Source organism: Pundamilia nyererei, unplaced genomic scaffold (genome assembly GCF_000239375.1).
Source record: "Pundamilia nyererei isolate P.nyererei 1_Seehausen unplaced genomic scaffold, PunNye1.0 scaffold00208, whole genome shotgun sequence".
Lineage (NCBI taxonomy): Eukaryota > Metazoa > Chordata > Actinopteri > Cichliformes > Cichlidae > Pundamilia > Pundamilia nyererei.
The window spans coordinates 919,317-925,613 of NW_005187609.1; the positions used below are offsets into that span (position 1 = coordinate 919,317).

Genomic DNA, 6,297 nt, shown 5'->3' on the forward strand with positions numbered 1-6,297 from the left:
CACACACACACACACACACACACACACACACACACACACTGGTTGTAATGCATGTATATGTGTGTGTGTTTTGGGGGTGGACACACACACACACACACACTGGTTGTAATGCATATATATGTGTGTGTTGTTGGGTGCCAGCTGCATTATTTGGATGTTGTAGCGGCGGATGTGAGATGGCCCTGATGGAGCTGTGCTGCTGGTCTTTATCGCATTCCTTAAGCTCTCATTTAAAAACAATTCCTGGAGGCTTTACCGTGGGCGCGTGAGTACGCGCACGCACGCGACAGTGCTGTACGGTGGCTGTTTGCCAGAGAGTACTCAGCAATGCACATGCTCTTACTTTAGTTTGAATTGTGCTGCTTCCATTGTTAATGACGCAGGTTATTAACACCGGTGCTCAGTGGTCCTTTTAAAGAAGTAACGCGATACTTGTTTTCCGCGTGTATAAAGGAAATCTTTGTTACACTGCTGTTGTGTTAATCTGGAGTGTTGCCTGACATCCACGGTGACATTTTCCTGGCCTATTTGCAGCGGGACTGCACACCTAAAGGTGGTACAGATGATACATTCAAAACAAAAATTTGGTGTATATTAAAAATCTGAATTGACAAAACAACAATGGAAAATTAATACAATTAACAAATTTACTTCATTCACCTAATTTCTGCCCACTGGTTTAATTTCAGCTCATTGTAAGAGTCATGACTTTTTCTTCTGGTGAATGCAGGCATACAGAAGACCAATAATATCAATGGAGCTGTGGACATGTTATATTACTGAAAGTTTCCTAACAAGTGTTGCTCAGAACATAATGAGACAGAGAAAAGCTGACCGGGCCTGCAGGTCGTGTCAACTAAGCTGTCTAAAGTTTTTGGTTGCCTCCTTGTTGCCTCCACACAGTGTAGCTCTGATGCAAGCTAATGGCTGGTGTGGTAAACACGGACTAACACAGAGGTGAGATGAACAGATCAGCACTCTTGTTGTGAAAGTCTGAGCCGACATTTTGAGTCAGGGTTGGACCAAAGTCTCTGTGTTAAATGGATTGGCTTTTATAGAGTCCTTGTTTTTTAGCTTCAGTTCTTTAAAAGCACTTTACACTACAAACCAGAGCAGAGAATGGGGTCATTTAGTATCTTTCCCAGGAACACTTTGGAAAAACAACCTTTCTATTAGATTACACAACCAACTTCCTGATCCACTGCTCACTCCACACTGTGCACTCCAACAATACAATGGTGTCATTTGAGGTCAATAAAGCTTTAGGTAGTTATGATACCACAGTACGATATAGTTAAATCTATATACATATGTACATATTCATAAGTAAAGTATCCAAGGATTACCTCCCTTTGTGACAGGTTTTCAGCGCGTGCCTGTAGTGAATCACATCCTTCTGTTGTTAATGTCTTAATTTCTTTTAAACATGCATTGCTGATCAACATTAGTCATGTCCTGTTATTTATTGTTATATTTTGATAGAATAGAATAAATATTTAGGGATTACATAATCTTTTTTCTTTATTTATCTTTACAGTAGATTGTCAGTATGAGACAATATAAGATTTAAACATTTCCAATTTTTTTTTTAGCAAAACATCCAGATCTCATAAAACCTAACAGCAAACAAAAATCACTCATCAGAACCAAACAAATACTAACAACACAATGTTTATTGTGTTTACTGAAGACTTAAAGATAGGATGAGAGTGACAGGTGAGCAGCAGTGATGTGAACTGATAGCATAATGATGATAAGTGTGTTTCCTTAAGAAATGCATTGCTCAATAATCAATATCACACATTTCTCTGAGTAATACAGAAGTCTCGCTGTCTTAGATGTGGAGAAATCTTGTTATTTAGAACACATTAGCGCATCACATCTGCACAGTGCAGGTTTCTTTGGAACACTTATGATTGCGTATGTCATTAGGCATGTTTTTAATGTTATTATTTTAAGTCTCCTAAGTAGTTTTAATCAGTTATTACAATTATTATAATGATTTATATGTTTTTAATTCATTTCTTCTCATTCAATTTATTATGTAAGTTATTAATAAACTTGAGAAAATGAATAGCCCTGCCCCATCAGCACTTAGATTAGATTATACATGTGCAGTTATTGCACAAAGCAAGGAGAAGAAAAGATTCCAACTACAAATATGTAAAATAATCATATTCAAGCACTATATTTATTTATTTAAAACCCAGACCACTGGAAACATTGAAAATCCGATCTATCGTAGATAATACCTGTAGCATTAATGCAACATAGAGCAGGTTCATCTTAAATGCAATGCAATAAGTCTGTTAATCTATATCTATATGTCTATGTGTCAGTCTTAATTAATAACTTTGTTGTCACTATGTTGTTTTTATTCTGCTTCAAAAGAACAAATTCTGCAATGTGTGACGTAAAACCTGAGCAGCACCAAGCACAGGTAGTTGATGAGTAAATCTCAGAATGCTACTTGCCACACTCTTGGGTAAATGTTGTTCCCAAAATAGTAAGGATGAAAACAATGTTGAGTCCATTACTGTGTTCTGTCCTCTAGCTGTGCCAGACAAATGCACACACAAAGCATTTTTTGCCAGCAGTATTCTGTGAAGACCCACCACTACACAGCCTATAACTCTGATGCTCTGTCTACCCCCCTAGCATGTGGTCTCTGTGTAGTAGCTTTTACCAGTCTCCTGTGAGCTACCATTAGGCTAATGTAAAAAAGCAACTATGTGATAGTATTTACAATGAGTAATCCAAAGAAAACCCTCTGACAAAAAGTCTGTCCATCCAGCCGTCTGTCTTGTTCTGCTTATCCGGGTCTAGTTCCCAGGGGCAGCACTCTAAGCAGGACTCTCTCCGTCGGCCACCTCCACCTGCTCTTTTCGGAGGACAGTGAGGCATTCCAAAGCAATCCAGGAGACAAAATATCTCTATTGTGTCCCAAGTCTGCCTATGGACATTCTCAAAACACCTGAACCGGGAGGCATCCAGAGTGTCCTGGCCAAACGAGTAAAACACCCGTTTGGCCTCTTTTTTTAATGTGGAAGAGCAGGGATCCTACTCTTAGCCCCTTCCAATTGACTGAGCTCCTCATCCTCTTTAAGGGTAAGCTCAGAAAACCTTTGACGCAGATTCATTTCTTCCACTTGTATTATAGGTGAGGGTGGAAAAGTAGGTATCACTCAGCTCTGTCTTTAATACAGTGGACCAGTGAAGTGTCCAGATCACTGTGGATGTTGGACATGAAGTCACGACTCTGCTTGTGACCAAGACCCCAAGATATAGATTGGTTATCATAAATAAAACGATGAAGTTGCAGAACGTTTGTAACCATGAATGCAGAAAGTGTCTTTGTGCTGTGTGAAACTGGAGCCTTTCCTTTTCACATGAAAATGACTGTACTGTTCAGGTATGTAGAAGTCGAGCACACTTTGAGAGGACTTCTAAACTCAATGGTACTGTCACCATGTGTAATCTGTTGCTAAGCATGTGTTTCACTATTGTGGGAAATGCAATACCCCAACAGTGCCATCATTTTCCACTCATAATTTGGTTCAAAAGTTAAAATTCAACATCCAGTATTAATGTGTGCATTTCTTTTATTGAGAACATTTTCTAACTTATCTGTTAAAATTCAGACTATGTTGGATAACATGAATAATTTATTAGATAATTAGATTTTTGCAGTTTGAATGAAGTAAAAGACTTCCTGTTGGCCTGATATAAATGAAAAACGGGCCAAAGAGTTTATGCACACATTGTAGAAGTGGAGAAGATCTGAAAACCACCAATTTTCTCTTCATCATATCAAATAACTCCACCTACCGGTCATTAAAAGAGGGACATTGGTTTATGTTAGATTGTGTCAGAAAGACAAGGGTTGAGTCAGTTTTTGTCGTCAATTTTTGAAGGCAGAAGTGACACACAATGTCTGCGCCATCAGTGTCTTTACAGTCTGAGTTGTGATGGGTTTTCAGAACAGATGGTGCTACTGTGATGACAAGAGTCAAGGGACAGCGCCTACATCATCAGAATACACTGTGTGATACAGCATTTTAACCAGTCTTCTCTGATTTCTGCCATTTTTTTATGTGAGGTTCCAGACAGTAGCAGACCTCCTCAGTTTTGCTCTGCACTTACTGAGTCCACTCTGTAGGGAAAAGCTGGCAAACAGGTCAGGCTTCTTAGGTATACACCCCAAGTATCCACAAGACCTGAACTTGATGGGTAACACACCGATTGCATGTCCTGGATTCTTGAATCCCTCTAAGGTTGCTGTTGAGCCTTAGGAGCAGGTAGTCACTCAGTATTGCTGTTCTCCAAATGTGAGAGTTCTGTTTACAGACCAAATGCAGTATGTCCCAATTCAGAACAGTTGTGAAGTAATCAGCTGGTCTTTCCTCTGGTTAGAAATCCATCCATGCATCTGTTAGACAGTGCTAACCACTGCACCAAGATTCCTTGAATTCTTGAATTTCTATCATTGAGGAGGACTTTCTCTGCTTATGTAGTGCGCAAACTGTAGGTGTGGAGAGTGACTGATTGGCTACTTAGAGAGAGAAAAGGTCCTTTTCCCTATCTAACTACAAACACACACGCACACACACCATCTTAAATCCCACCTTTCGCCAGATCTTAACATCCTCTGTTGAGATGTTTGCTATGAAAAGTGCAAGTGTCATGATGAAACGTGATGTGTGACAGTTGGGGACAGGGCTTTACGTGACGGGAGATACTGCAGTTTTATTTCTGATTTATTCTATGTGGAAAGCCTTTTCATAAGATGGTAATTTAGATGTTCATCTATCTTTGAAATCTTAAGTTGTCTTAAAAAAATAACTGTGATCTGTGAAAAGCAAGAATAGGAGTGTGCAAGTTTATTTTGTCTAGCACAAACTCTTTAGGCTGTCTGTCCATCCGTCCCATTCTTAAAAACACGGTATCTCTTGAGCACTTTCAGTGAATTCTGCAAATTTAAACCTTCGCTTGGACTGAAGAAAGAACTTGTTATATTTGGTCAATGTGACCAATTGTTCTGCTTTATGAAGCTGGATTTGGAATTATCCAGATAGTTTAAGGCTTATACCCGAGTTTTTAGTATTATAAAGGGACCGTCACTTCTTACTGTGGCGCACCACTGCTCCAGAATAGCTTATCTTCCAAATTAGAGACAACCATGTGGGAAATCACATCTTTTTTTTCTCAATATTTTTTGCCACTGTTTTGTTCTACAAGCCTGAAAACATAAGATCCTAAAACAGAACACCTCTATTTGTTCTTATGGACCTTATATCAGATTTGCATGTAGTCTCGGTGTTATGTTTGATGCTGTTTTTGAAACACCACCGTGGCTGCACTTGAAAGAATGAAAAATGTTGTGTTGAAATAAAAAATCTTAAACACAGTTAATGCTGGAAAAGACACTTGGAATAGGTGCAAGTCCACCGAACCAGAATTAAGTGTGAAACTGCAGCTCTGCAGGGCAGCTGTAGTCAGGTCAGCAGTGATAATTTTAAGGTTACTAAAATTCTCCTATGTTTTACCTTTGCTATAATAAGGATCATTTAAATGTTTAGACTGGTTTTGTAGACCTCTGCTGGAATAACAATTATAATCCATCACATTTTCCCGTGTCTTAACGATAGAGTAATGATACTCTGTTAACTTGCACAGACAGAAGCATTGCCAACTTTCCTTTCTGGCTTCAAATACGTTAAACTTTATTAATATAGTAGGTGTTGTACAACTAAACGCTAATGAAAGTGAAAATGTAAAATGACTGGTATTTATGTGCTGCTCACTGATGCTTTATTTTATGCACTTGGGAAACTGTCTGTCTTACATCCACACTCAGAGTTAGTGTGGACGATGTCTTCATTTCATTGATGTTGTCAGTCACAGAGCTGTGAGGGGGACAGGCAGGGTACACCCCGGAAATGCCGCCAGTCTACCACAAGAGAGACAACTGTTTATGCTCTGATTCACACCTTTGGACAATTTAGAATTACCAGTTAACCCATGTCTTTGCACTGTGGGAGGAAGCTAGAGTTCCTTGGGAGAACCCACACAGAATGACCTAAGCTGGCCCGTGGGTTCAAAATCTGAACCTTCTGGCTGTGAGACCACAGTGCAAACCACTTTAGCACCATGCCACCCCACCTTTCTGCCAAAGGATCTTAATCTGTTCTTCCCTTCTACTTCTACGCACTGGTCCATGGTGTGGGATGGCATTTGTGAAGACTAAATTGCTTGGCTTGTGGTTCACAACCAATTCACAGAATAGGAGCTAGACTG

General features: G+C 39.5%; 1 protein-coding gene across 1 annotated transcript in view; it reads left to right on the plus strand.

The window, feature by feature from the left end:
* bcar1 (BCAR1 scaffold protein, Cas family member) overlaps positions 1 to 6,297 on the plus strand; it is a 46,308-nt gene that overhangs the window by 1,490 nt on the left and 38,521 nt on the right. The gene's annotated exons all lie outside the window — the stretch shown is intronic.